The sequence below is a fragment of the Micromesistius poutassou genome, assembly GCF_964030765.1.
Source record: "Micromesistius poutassou genome assembly, chromosome: 14".
Taxonomy (NCBI): Eukaryota; Metazoa; Chordata; class Actinopteri; order Gadiformes; family Gadidae; genus Micromesistius; species Micromesistius poutassou.
Genome location: NC_140284.1, coordinates 16,339,270 through 16,353,497, shown reverse-complemented (window position 1 = coordinate 16,353,497; position 14,228 = coordinate 16,339,270). Strand labels below are relative to the sequence as shown.

Here is a 14,228-nt window from a genome sequence, read left to right as displayed (position 1 = left end):
TGAACACGGCGACGTGCAGGAGATTGCACACAGTTTGCTTAGTGACCTTTAGCATGAAGCAAGGCCCTCATACCTGACACCAAGTGAGGAACTGAGGACCGGGTCAAAGACGCTCTGTGTGTCTACAGGGGAACAATGTCTCAGAGTACGGCCTGCATAAGCAGCATTTTAGACAGAAATCTGGTTAGGATGAATGCACTGGGGCCATACTGTGCATTGTGTGTCGCTTGTTCGAATAGACTTTCAAAGGAAAAAACATAAACATGATGTGATCAATCCTGATCCCCAAATAAACCAAGATTTGAACAAAAGGACATGACGTGCAGTCACGAATGCATGCCCCAACACATGCACTGCAGGGCCCCACTTTAGCCAACAGGTTGGGAGTTGCCAGTACACATTCCTGTTTGTGTGTGTGTGTGTGTGTGTGTGTGTGTGTGTGTGTGTGTGTGTGTGTGTGTTGTATGTCTGTGTGTGTGTTTATGTAGCACGTGTGTGTGTGTGTGTGTGTGTTTGTGCATGTGTGTATGAGTGTGTTTGTGTATCACGTGTGCGTGTGCGTGTGTGACTCCTGCTGCCATTGTAATTGGAAGAGGCTCTCCTTGTCTTGGGGCGCGGGCTAATAGCTGAACACACGAGAGCCACACGCTCCGCGTCGCTCAAACATGTGACCACAAGCCCCCGCCAAAGAGGTGAGGAGGCTTACGAAGATGATGTTGGTTCAAACAGATTATATTGCTTACTGTCACATTAAACAGCAGCTTTTTTACTTGCCCATCTTGATTGGGTCCCAAATGTCCTTCCAGTGGCGGCTTTGACTGATTTATTTTTAAGAAGTCATACAGTGAGCTGGGAATACAGCACGCTGCAAATAAACACATTTAAATAAATACAACTAATTGGAACAGCAAAACAAATTGATAGAGCACATGGACCAAACTGACAACACGTGGCTATTGGCGACATGACATTCTCAAACCGCTTATTGAAAAAAAAAAAAAAAACACAAACAGTCTGGCGACACAGTGTTTATACGAGCTCACCAACACGTTTACCCTTTCACAAATAATTGGGTCAAATTACAAACTAGAATACTATTGGACACAGTTTCAACTAAACAAAACAATGGAAACGTTAATGTACCGTTGAAAGAGCATTATGTTTGGATACATAAAGCTAAATGTTTGTGACCACACAGTTAAAAATGTACGGATAAATTGAGTAAACACAACATGAGACATAGAAAGATATCACTGTATCTGGTGTCTTTGTATTTTATCTTATCTCGTTCTCCCAACATAGATGCACTGGTACGACGATGTTTGGAAGTGCACTAAGTTGTTTTCTGCAACTGCTGCTATTGGAAGGTGTTGTGAAAGAATGCACATTAAGAAGCAAAAATAACAAGGGGACGCAGAAGTGAGTCTTCGATGCAGGCACATGCATGATGGAAGGCTCTTCAGAATATTCTTACAGACACCAACACATGCTCATGGAGGTCGGGCACAGGGTTTCCCCCTAGGACCCAAGGGACTGGGTGAAACGTAGGCCCTGTGCTTCTCAATATCTCCATAAAGCAGTCAAGGAATGCCCAGTCGGCAATTAACTCTGTGTGACTATGCCTAAATGCTATTCGCATTCGCCTCAAAGAGGGAAACTGTCAAACCGTTTAAAACCGTCGAACAAACCACTGGAGACGCCTTCTCCTTTTACATGTTGCCCTCCCAGTAAATAATGTGGAAACCCGCTCATTGGACGCTGAGATGTACGTGTATGATGTGGCGACGCAGGCTAGTCAGATGTGAAGCTCAGACAGAGGAGCCAGAAAGGCCTCTAGCTGAGAATGTCAACAGTGTAATCTCATGTCCCCCCCCCCCCCCCCCCCCCCCCACTTGGATTTACAAAAAAACCAACAGCCACCCCTCTCCTTTATCCTGTCACCGCAGCGCAACACATGGGGTTGGCTGTGGCACTGCTTTTCGGGCAGGCTAGTATGTATCAAATGAAATGAATGCACTCGCCATGGTCACGGCTGTACGTATTGAGCGGCTCGCTCCCCATTGAGTTGGGTCGCGTTGCAGAAAGGGTTTGTGGGTAGCTGGGGGGGAGGGTTGGCGGGAATTCTTCAGGCTCGGTGGTTTACCGTGCAAAAAACGTCAAATAACACGGTGTGGCGGTAAGTGCCCGGTATTTCTCCGTCCCAAACAAAATGGTGGTTTTAAAGGTTCCAGTACTGCAACACAAATTACAGGTCACAGACTTTCTGCTCAGACCTACACAGCAGTGGAAGAGCAGAAGGTCTGTAATCCGTGCAAGGAAGGGTTTAGACCGGACCCAATGACAGAACTGTGTCCGTATTTATCGTGAGTTCATTGTTGGAAGCATGAATGGTTTTGTGTGTCATCGACCTTTAATACAGTCTTAAGGGTAAACAAATCACATCTGGCAGAAGGCTCGTGGCTCCTTCATGATACCCTACACGCAGATGTTTAGTGCATTTTCACATGCAGGGGGTGTTACTATCAAGCTAAACGCCGTCGTCACGGAGCATTGCGACGGCATTAGCACACGGCGGCTACGTGTGTGTGCTGAACGGCGCTTCTGCTGAACAGATGAGGAAAACATCTCGATGAAGTCAATTCCAGGGTCCTCACCCCCACACATCGTCCTCATCAGTTCTCTTGAGTCATATCCTTCTGTCATCCCCCACCACCCCCCTCGCTTCCAGTAACCGTGACGACGCAGAGCCAACGTGTCCCGACCGGTGAACAGTGTAAGCCGAGCATTCATATTTAATTTGGGGTTTGTGAGTGAGCGAGAGAGATTGGTAAACAGTGAGAGAGCGAGACAGCAAAGCAAGGCTTAGCAGAGGGGGGGGTGGGGGGGGGTGGGGGGGGGTGGGGGGGGGTGGGGGGGGGGGGGGGGGGGGGGGGGGCGGGCGGGACGGTTATGCCATTCTGACAGCTTGGCAAAGGAGTGGCTTGTTTTATTCATGCCAAGGGGTATTCTCTGGAGGAGGGGTGAGTGACACACACACACACACACACACAGACACACACAGACACACACACCTAGCGCACACACACACACACACACGCAGACACACCTAGCGCACACACACACACACACAGACACACACACACACACACACACACACACACACACACAGGCACACACACACACACACACACACACTAACACACACTGACATCCCTCCCAGGGAATGACACAACTGTCCATGACCTTGGATTGCTCACCGGAGGCAGGAAGTCCATTTCTTTTGCATGCAACACATGCAGCGGTGCGGTGGGCCTTATGACTAATTCAGTCATATTGGTCCTATTCTGTCATCCTCATCAAAGACTTTGCGGCAACAGCTGGAAGATTTGCTGCCCAGCTGGAAAACATTGGAACATTTTGAGTTTTCTTTGTAGTTTCAACCATTACTTACCGCCTTATTGCGAGAGGAAAGGGAATCTGTGAGCCCAACCGTGAAACTTTGCTGCATTGTTAACCAGCCCAGCAGCCCATAAAACGGAGAGAGAGAGAAAGTGAGACAGAAAGAGAGAAAGTGTCCTGAGGTCTCAATGCAAAGAATTTATTTTACGAATAATATGTATTTTCCAAGCATGGATACATTTGATCAGGTCTTATCTATATCCCCCCCTTTGTGGGCCTTTTCGATGCAGTACTTGCAAACTTAATTAGACCAAAGACCAGATTTTAATCACTTTATTTTGTCTCTCCTGCTCCATGCATTTTAAACTTTATGGAATGCTGTGGCTTTATTAACATCACTGAAAGTAAAATAGTCTACTAATGCCTGCAGATGTATGCCTCCATTCAAATCCGAGACGAGACAAGACCCAACGGCAAACGTTACGATAAGATATATAAGAAAAAGTGGTAGGAATACAACCGATATTTTAAGCTTACTTATTACACCGTTAGGGAGCTGGTTTTCCACTGGCAGCACGTTTGATTATAGTGAGTCATGGTTGTCAAACTGATCAATGACTCAATGGTCAAAGATGTCAGCCCTCTGACCACCAGATGGAGGCCTCAAATGCCTAGCGGAAGACGAGGGTTATCCTGGGGTTTGGGGTCGTTGTCACCATCTGGTTGCGCTGCTCTGCTGTGGCATTAGCGTGTGATATGCGAGTGTGGTGGGGCTCACATTTTCAGTAAAGCTATCTGCTGTTAACCCTGAAGATAAAAACGATCGTTCACAAGTTAAAGTTCACACTGTGACCTTGGCGTCATAAAAGAGATTCCTGGCAGCCGGACCAAGAGCCGGTCGGTACGCGCCTGGGGGTGCAACGTGTTGCTGAGTCAAAGAAGGCCCCAGCTTAGCTGATAAGATGGACATAAATTAAACAGCTTTAATCGGCCCCTTTGATGGTTTGTGTTCATGACACAAGGACTTCCCTGCCATGACATCGCTAAAAGAAAGGTATCAAAGATGGCCACGGTGGAAAGAGCTTATTCATACATTTTCCAGTGTTTCTGTTTGTGTTACGGTAGTGTTGCCATAGCCTACACATGTTTGAAGGTAAGATTTATGCCCCTTAAAAAAAGTGAATGGTTGCTGGCCAATCACAATCCAGCAGGGCTCTCCAATTAAAAACGGATCCTGCTGAGCTGGAGGCAATTTAAAAACCTTTCTTACACGCTATGCCCCTTTCAGATGAGCCCAGGTTTAATACATATGTACGTATTTGGGCAAACACTTAAACTTCCCTCTCAAACTTCCTGATGAGTGCCCTGAGCTAAAGTTGAGGCAGCAGGTAGCTGGTCTTAATTTGGTTTGGTTTCATGTGTTTTAGGGGAAAGAGGAAATGGAGTCCACATTTTAAACTGCCGATGGACATTGTAAACAGTAGTAGCGCAGTATCATAACGTGGTTTAAGACTTTGAGATGTGTAGCTCTTAGTTCCCACAGCTCTAAGAAAGCAAATATCGTCCTTGATGGACAGATTGTGAGGGACCTCATTAACTTCAGTGGAGATCCTGTTCATTCAGATTTATTTGGCATTCCCAGACCACTATGCTTCTGAAGGGCACAGCCATCTTCTCGACAGGAAATGCTAAGTAGGAGGAGAGTTTACAAATTGATAAGAGAGCGATATGTGACTTCCTGTCAGAGCACTAGATGCGATTGCAGTGAAAGACACAAAATCAGGCACAAGTTTTTAAAGGGGGTTGTGTGGAGAAAAGTAAATAAAAAGCCTACCAATACACATCATGGAGACCAAAGCCATACAAGTTCAAATTCTCAGTCTCTAGTTGCAGCTGATGTAGCAAGCCATGGAGGCCTAATGCTTAATATCACAACTCTGAAAGAACGAAAGAACGAAAGATAGAAAGATAGAAAGAAAGAAAGAAAAGAGTACAGTTAAGAGTAATTGTAAAAATATATACATCATTTACACTGACAATATTACTGAATTATTATTAAAGAGTTATGGCGTAAACTTCAACGGCCTCTGTGGGGCACCTGTTGAATGTATTTGTCTTAGCAGAGCTCATTTATGTCATAGACAGTATTTTACTTGAATCTTGAGTGTGTTATTGGGGTGTTTGCTGTGAACCTTTAGTGGGACGTAGGTCTGGTAGCCACGGTTTCTGTGGTTTTTCTCCTCAGGGGACAGCAAAAGGTCGGCAGTCACGCAGTACTTATTGCTCCTGCAGACACACCAGAGGTAGAATCGCTTTTTAAAACCAAAAAAGGAAGCACACAGATGGAGGAGATCTGTCTAATGGAAGATTTAAATTGACGAAGAAGAAGAACAAGCAGAAGAAGAAGAAAAAGAAAACATGGGCCCGGCTGTGAAGCGCAAACAGAGCTGTTGCCCCACTAACCTAGCGGGTAATGAGGAATCCACTCAGCTGCGCGTCGTTGTATCTGTGCACTCTTCATCAAGCCGAAAACAAAGAGGGTGTATAAAGACTGCAACCCTCAGGTGGCAGATATAGCCCGCCTCGGTTCGCTCTGTAGCATTTTCTGCTCCAGTTCCACCTCCCCCCCCCCCCCCCCCAACCGGGCACAAACAACCCTGGCAACAAGCGGCGCTGTGGAGAGGGGACTGGATGGCTGCCTCTGTGACACGGCGCCGTGCGGCACGCGCGATTGGCCGGCCGCTTGTTGGCGTGATAATATGCGCCACCACTTTATAGATTATGAACCAGAAGCTCAACTCCACCTTCCACCAAACCCCTCTGACTGGAGTGAATGGAAACCTCTAAAGCGCTCCCGTGGTAGTGTGTGGGGGAGAACGTGTGTGTGTGTGTGTGTGTGTGTGTGTGTGTGTGTGTGTGTGTGTGTGTGTGTGTGTGTGTGTGTGTGTGCGTGCGTGCGTGCGTGCGTGCGTGTGTGCTTCGTATCCTTGTGGTACTCCAGATGACTTATGAATGACTTTAAAAAAAAAAGAAGCTGAGGAACTCACTAAACTCTTTGACCCCTACTGACACCGGTGGCCGCGTGACCGGTCAGACCCAGGGCAGCGGGTGGGCTCCCGCAAGTGCTTTCACTTTTAACTCTGCACACCTCGGTGTGGAAGCCTTTGAACACCTACCTGCGTCTCTTGAAAAGCCTTCCACCGCCCCCGCCTTGCAGACACACACACACACACACACACACACACACACACACACACACACACACACACACACACACACACACACACACACACACACACACGCACACACACAGATACACACCAGACATAGACACACACACACACACACACACACACACATACACACCAGACATAGACACACAAATATTCCTCCAAAACATAGGAAAGCCAATTTGATGCATTCTTTGTGATGGCTGGATGCGGGCCGTCATCCCCGTGCTGCTTTCATTTCCGCGCCTCAAAGACTCCCAATGTGACTTGGCAGGGGAGCTAGAGCCTTCCTGAAGCATGCAGCCCGAGGAGCCTTTGATCACTCTGAGTGGGGGCGAGAGAGAGAGAATGGCTGAGAGAGGACCGAGCGAAAGACAGGGAGAGAGAGAGAGAGAGAGGGAGAGAGAGAGAGAGAGAGAGAGAGAGAGAGAGAGAGAGAGAAAGGTGGAATCGGTGTGAGAGGGAGAGAGAGAGGGAATAAAGAGAGTGACAGAGAAGGGGAGACCCTGTACTCTCAGTGTACTCACTACACATTAGAGAATAAGGGAAGCTTCTTAGAGCTCATGAAGGTGTTTTGTTGGTTTGCGTTTGTGTGGTTTGGTTGATCTCGGGAACCAACTTGCTAATTGCGGAATTGTTCCTCTCTGGGAGTTCCAGAGTGGGAGGTAGAGCTGTGTCTGTAGGGGAGAGACGGGAGGGGGTGTGGCTCCCGGGACCTGATTAGAAGAGCGGCGACTTTGTTGCAGGTGTTGTCAATATGCTAATGACCACCGTCTCCTCTTTGAACAACGCTGTCGCCTGTTTGACTGCAGGCTGGACGGCAGACTTTGAGTCTTCCACTTGAAGTAAAACTGTTACTAGTTTGAACCACAGGTCCGTCTCCTTATAACACTAAACACACGATATTAGTGTGATGTACCGTTGTAGTACTTGTACCGCCTGTAGTATAAACAGAGCCGCGAGCTGAATCAGAAGTAGTAGAAGTAGAAGAAGTCAGAATGAATCGGAAAGAGTTTGAGAGGCAGCAGCCGTGATGGGACGGCGCTGTGTTTCAGCGGCAGGCCTCCCAGCCTCATTAAAACCCTGACCTGTGGGGCGAAACCCCTCTAATTAGTGGGGGGCCCTGCCAGTAGGCACGGAGAGCCCCTTAATACCAGGGCAATGAGGATGGGTCAGGGGCCCCTGAACTGGGAGGTAATACCCCCCACCCCCCAACCCCCAACCCCCCCCCCCCCCCCCCCCCGCACATCAAACAGCTCTTTGATGGCGGGGACACTGCATTAGAGCTCTGAAGGTTAGCATGGGTCACCATCCAGAGTTGTTCTCTCTATTGAAACCACATGCGGCGCGTTGAGAAGAAGTCAAGTCATTAAATCAAAGTGGTGAAACACCTACTGTTGCTAAGGAGGTTTGTGCTGTGGAAGTGGGCTATATTTTTAGTTTGAGATAGATATATAGATAGCATTTTTTTGTCCTCAAAGGGGAAATTAATTTTCACATACAATGAGGTGCGTGTTTGAACACAGTTTATAGACACAGTTCACAACACTTTCACAACACTTTTATCTTCACATCTCATTTAAACTGGAGGAAACTGCATTCATTAATTATATAATACAAATGACTCACAGTTACAGTTACAAGGGACATATATTTGCTGTGGATGTATTCCCCACTTGGATGTCCACAGTGAAACAGTGTTTCTAAACGCATTACCAGTGACCTAGTCTCCACAGGACTTATTATTTATCTTCTTCACATGTCTTCTGTCCAAGAAGACACATGTGGACCACTGGAAGATTTATCATGCAGTCTGATGACCTGGTTCCCCTCTGTACACTGGGTCCCACTGGCTGCCGAAGAACAAAAAAAAAAATACAAAATAAGTAATGCATATTTAACACATTTCTGACATTTGGGTGAACTTTTGCACGGCATCTTCTCATTTATTTTTCATAATTCATCCGAGACGGAATACCTCTGCGATGACTTGGTTTAACACAATGATACGATGATGTTTTATTGTGCACTTTCTACATTAATGCAAATACATGAGAACATCTTGTGAACTACGCAAGCATTGTTCCAAACCGAAACCCCTAGACGCTGAACAAAGAAAAAGGCCCCATCTCACAAGGCAATTAAAAGTGCATTACCGCACCATCCGTGTCCAACTGCTGTTCCTTTCCCCTTTTGATCTTGTTCTGCAGGTGTTCCCGCTGATACAGCTCATGTGTGTCGATCCAAAAGCAGAAATGAGTAAATGAAGGACACATTGGGAAGGAACTGTGTTACCAAAACACCCCCAAGGCAACAGAAGAAGGCCATATCTCCGACTTGACCGCACAATGATCTGTGGAAAAAAAAAAAAAAAGGAAAATTGCTCTACTGTGTGTATGCACTGTGGCGCCATGCCTTAGGTCGGGGGAACCCACTTGGGGTCCCCTTATATGTAACCTTTATGTCCAGATAAAAACACTTATGAACAGTTTCTTATTTTCAATACGCATATGGTGTCGCAAGAGATGCTGCCATAAGCTTATCGTGATTTGATGATCCATTTGAGCAGACCGTTGTCTGTTTCAATTCTTGGAGACGGCTTGTACATCCCAACTGTCAACGAGCAAATCCCAGAGTCTAGTAGAGCGACCAGAGTGTGTTTTCGGACCCCTGCCATAGGGGCCCCGTACCTCTCGCTGTGTGCCTGAGGGAGCAGAGGCAGTATGGCCGAGGTCTCAGCGGCCCCGCACACACACACACACACACACACACACCCTGGGCTGTATGTCTAGCTTGATGGGCTAATTAAACGCATGCCGGTGGGGAGGTAGGGGTGCAGAGGATGAGGCCGTTGATGGGACCGTCCCAAGGTTACACGGAGAAGGGGCCTCCGGGGACGTTCTTCCAGCGTTATACACGGCTTCCTTTTGATTATAGTTTTACACATAAACTGATTGATGGAAACGACGTTTGAAAAAACGAATTGTTTCGACCTTTGTGATAAGGATTTATTGCACAGCAGAGCGTGTGCAGTATTCAGTGAATTTGACCCTGTATGTTATTTTTTTTTTTTTATCCTTGTCTTGCTTCTTGTAAACCCCCAGCACCAATATTCTAATAAGACATGGCCATCAAGATCATAAACATTATATCTACATCATGGGGTGGGGGGGGCGGGGTTACCTTCACACTCTCGTCCTCAGGTCAGTTCATCTAGATGAAGTACCTGAGTTAGCTAAAAGAGAACAATACCTCACGGGACAAGTCAATGGAAGAGCCTGACACGCACAAACAGCCATCGGCTATATGCCATGACAGGTCCACAGCTAAAAAAATTAGCTTTTGATCAAACCTTTGTTTTAGCTCAACATTCTTATTGGAAATAGCGCAGGCAAAAGGTCTCAATGTCTTAATTTTAGTTCACATTGTTACACAGCTCCCCACACGCAAACTGCAAAGACCAATCACCAATAAAATTGGTGATGTCTAAAACACTTTATTTTTCTTTTCGGGAAAATAAACCCTATAAGGGATTCAGTCATATGGTTCTTAAAATATCCCATAAGCAGGTGAGAGGTAGCGACACCAGCAGGTATGAAGGACCCCAGTCACTCTGCTCAGATCAGCACTAGTTATTGCAGTAAAGAACTTCACCAGAGGATTGTGCCGGTCGACCAGTACTCCACTGCAGGGTCAGGTTCAGAGACACGGGATGGTTTGGAAAAGTTGAACCCAGGACAATCAGCTTACGACCAAAGCAAAGTTACTAGTCTCACAAATCACACTAGATTAATATCTAAGGTCTGATGGCAGGCAAGCTCAGGTCTGGGTGAGCGGGGTGTTTCACTTTCTGTCGCTTCATATTTTTTACCAATCGTGTTGCTGGAGGCGGGGATCTGTAAGCGCTTAGTACCGACTGGCAAACACGAACTGGGCCAACCGTTTTACATTTAAAATGCTTTCAAACCGACAGTCATACACACACGCTTAATCAAATGCATTCTGGCAAGTGTCGGTGTGTGCACCAAGCCTGATCCTCCCTTACAACTGTGGTTCAGCTGTTGAGCAGATTGCCATCATGTCAACACAGCTTAGCCCCACATAGCACGGCACATTTGCCCTTGTATTAACACAACATGAATCTGTCTGTCTGGCTGCAGACCAGCCTCATATTCATAAACAACCGCACCCCCTCTGCCCATATTCAATCTGGAAGTGAAGGGCCGTCTGTTTGGATGAACCATTTCTACTTTTTTTTTTTGATGGGATTCTCTTTACACAGAGAATAACAGGCAAGTTTCCCCCTCTCTTGCACTCTGACAATGAAACGGCACTCCTGAGATCTGAGCTGCACTGTGCATCTGGTCCTGTTAGTGCAACGCAGCCTCAAATCAGCTGTCACAGTCTTTCCTAAGAGGTGTTTTGCAATGTTTTGCTACCCTGTCTCCAGCAACACTGCTGACATCTTTATAATACTCTGGCATAGCTAGGTAGGAGTGTGTGTGGTCTACATGTAGTCTAGCATACCTACAGCACATGTGGGCCTTTTAAAGGGTAGGTAACAAAACCCACACTCACACTCTGGCCAATATAAAACTACCACTCCGGAAAGGCCTTTTTAGTCGGAAGAACCAGTCTCCTCATTATTTTATATAGAATTGTAATGGTTTACCGTTTTACGACTTTAAAAATGTTTGCCTAAAATTAAACAGAAATGTGCACCAACACTTTGTGAGACCTAAACGGAGCTGCTTTCAACTGAAAAAAGGCATTTGGCCGTTTACTTACCCTTTAAATCTTAATGGGTTAATAAACAGACAATGGCTAATAGTCGTCTGGAGTGTGCCTTGTGTGTATCAGCAGCTCTTGTTCCATCTCTTGACTTCCTAGGGTGACTGACTTAAAGACACACTCATGGTTCCGCTCAGGTCCGCCGTCAGCCCCCAAGGACCCCTCAAGGCAGGGCGCCACCGTGGAAAACTTTGCGTCAACGTAAAATTTAGCACCAGGCTACACTGTCCGCTAAATCATAAAACGGAAGGGAGTGGCTCAGCTGGTTGCTATGGTAGTTGTATCTGCAAAAGGTATTGTTCAGTTTTTGTGAATGTGCAGGACGGGGCTTTCAAAAGAAGGGGTGTTTTAATGAGTGGGTGGAAATCAGCCAGAAGAATTGTTGTGGTTTATTAAGGTTGGTTTGATAGTCGATCGTGTTGTGTTAACGATGGTCTGAGACTGAGTCTGAGTCATTTATGCAGTTGCGCACACTTTCAGTCTTTACTTTCCTGACAAGGCGAAGAAGTTGGTATTCACAGCAGAAATACTGCAGCGGCCAATAAGATGTTTACATCAGCAGACAGGAGCAGCTACGGCGATGCCATTCTAATTCACGGTCGGCCACTGCAGGGATCTTCTGCACGGCAACCAGCCAGCGCGCTGCTGACACAGTTAATTTTGATTGGTGGAGCGCTAAATGACACGGAAAACAGGCCACAGTGAAACGGAACACAACTGCACCGACCTCTCTTCACCCAGAGGTCACATAACGCTAGCAGGAGGCAGGTGTGACCAATCATAGCATTCCTCTCTGTTTTCTTTGTGTTTTTTTGTTTTTTTTTACAGTTGGTGTCTGGATGCCAACTCAGAATAACTCCAGAATCAACATCATGTGAGTAAGAACACGCAAAGGAAAACACACCGAGGAATGCCCTCCCATGCCTGTACGCTCTAGTCACACTCTGGTCGGACTTCAGGGAGAGGCGAGGATTAAGTGAGAAACAATAGCCTGACTGTCGTTTGACATGAACGCCAATGCGGACAGCCAACCCCCCCCCCACCTCCAACAACACCACCACCCCCACCCCCACCCCCAGGGAAGAGTGATGGATGAGTGTCACGCAAAGTTGGCTAACGATCAACTCCATGTCGCCACAATGTCATCCATGTCGATGGAATCGCAAAACAAGCCATGCGCTAAAGATGTTTTTAACATGCTCTCTTGTCTTTCAGGTCCATGCGTCACGCTGTAGATATGGAAGACGTGTTGTGAGTGTGTGATGTGTGTATGTGGGAGGAATTGTATGGCCAGGCTATGTGTAGAATCATTGAGCTTCATGTAGTTATGCAAAAAGATAGAGGATGTAAAGCGTTGCAGGTCCTAAGGGTTGTTGGGGTGTGATAGTGGTGTGGCGTGACGGTCTGAGCCACGCTGCAGCTTGTGACCGGTTGCATACTGCAGCTGTGAGCCATAAAGCTCAACCAAGTGGCGGGAGGTATAAGCGATGAGCTAGACGACAGCATAACCCCCGTCTCGAATGTTTCCTCTGCACTTTATGGACTGTGAGGCCTTGATGTGAGACTCATGATACATTTTATTACGGGAACAAAGGGAAAAAAAACATGGTAGGGGGACAAACTAAAAACACAACACGGCATCACAGCGCTTTGCTTCCTGCGCGTGTGCCAGATGATGCCAGATGTGTCTGTGTTATTGTTGGAGAAGTGTTCAACAACGCGCCGATGCATTTTAACAGAGTTGAGCCTGCTTAATGAATGGCCTCTCAAACACTTGTGGTGCAGTGTGTTTCCTTCATCCAGATGGAGCTCCATCACATTCCAACCCCGGCCAGTGAACTGGGGGCCAGCAGTATGTTGAGGACGGGCCCTTCACTTGGTGCTCGTCTCGCTGCAGTCATCACAGAGGTGGATTTGCCGAGCACGTATATGTTTTAATCAAGGCTAACGTACTGAGGGAAGCCAGGAGCGGGTGGGTCGTATCGACCCTGTGTGTGTGTGTGTGTGTGTGAGTGCGCACGCACTCCTCTGCCTCTGCCCCTCTGTATGCTCGACAGTGGAAATGAAGCTAATATCTATGCCTGGCTCGCTTCAAATTGATTATTCTAGCTGTTGCAATGTGCTGCAATGCAACTCAGTTGGAAAAAGACAAACACAAAATTGAAATAGTCTGCTGCTGCTCTGAGATTGGGAGCAGTACTATGTGGGAGCTTCTCTGGTATTCAGGGGATACTCCTTGATACTTGAATGAAGGAGGATCATTCTCTTCATTGTTCCACGGGTCGCATTACACCTGATCTATTTAACCTTTCAATTCAAAGATTTTCTTTCTCAAGAGACCAAATGGATTTATGTTTCTATAATGTTGAGTCGTGGGTAGATGGGTTGTCTTCTGCAGACTCTCGTATGAAACAACTTGAACTGATTGATGGCCGGAGTCTCATGTGCATGAGAGTGTCCTAACATTGTGTTTCCTCTTCTCTCGCCTCATCTGTATGTGTGTCAGGGACCACTGAATAGTTTGTCGATGTGATCATGTTTGTCTCAACCTAGCCCCTTTAGTTATAACTATGACCACAGTTATGTAAATATATCCATCATATATTGCCCACAGAGTATACGCTTCCAGTATTTTAATGTTGTAAACAAAGCCATGGCAAGACAGGACAATAGACGACTGATGAAATGGGGGAAACATGAGGCAAGACAGAGGCACGGTAATGACTTAGAACACAACCCTTTTGACCACCAAATTACACAGTGGTAGTAGCACTGTCTGAGCAGGGATAAATACTATTGTTAGGGACC

General features: G+C 46.7%; 1 protein-coding gene across 1 annotated transcript in view; it reads left to right on the top strand.

Annotated features, from left to right (window-relative positions):
• The window catches only part of LOC311358254 (uncharacterized protein), a gene marked incomplete at both ends in the record, with an annotated part of 150,307 nt that overhangs the window by 110,434 nt on the left and 25,645 nt on the right, over positions 1 to 14,228 (top strand). The window lies entirely within an intron of this gene.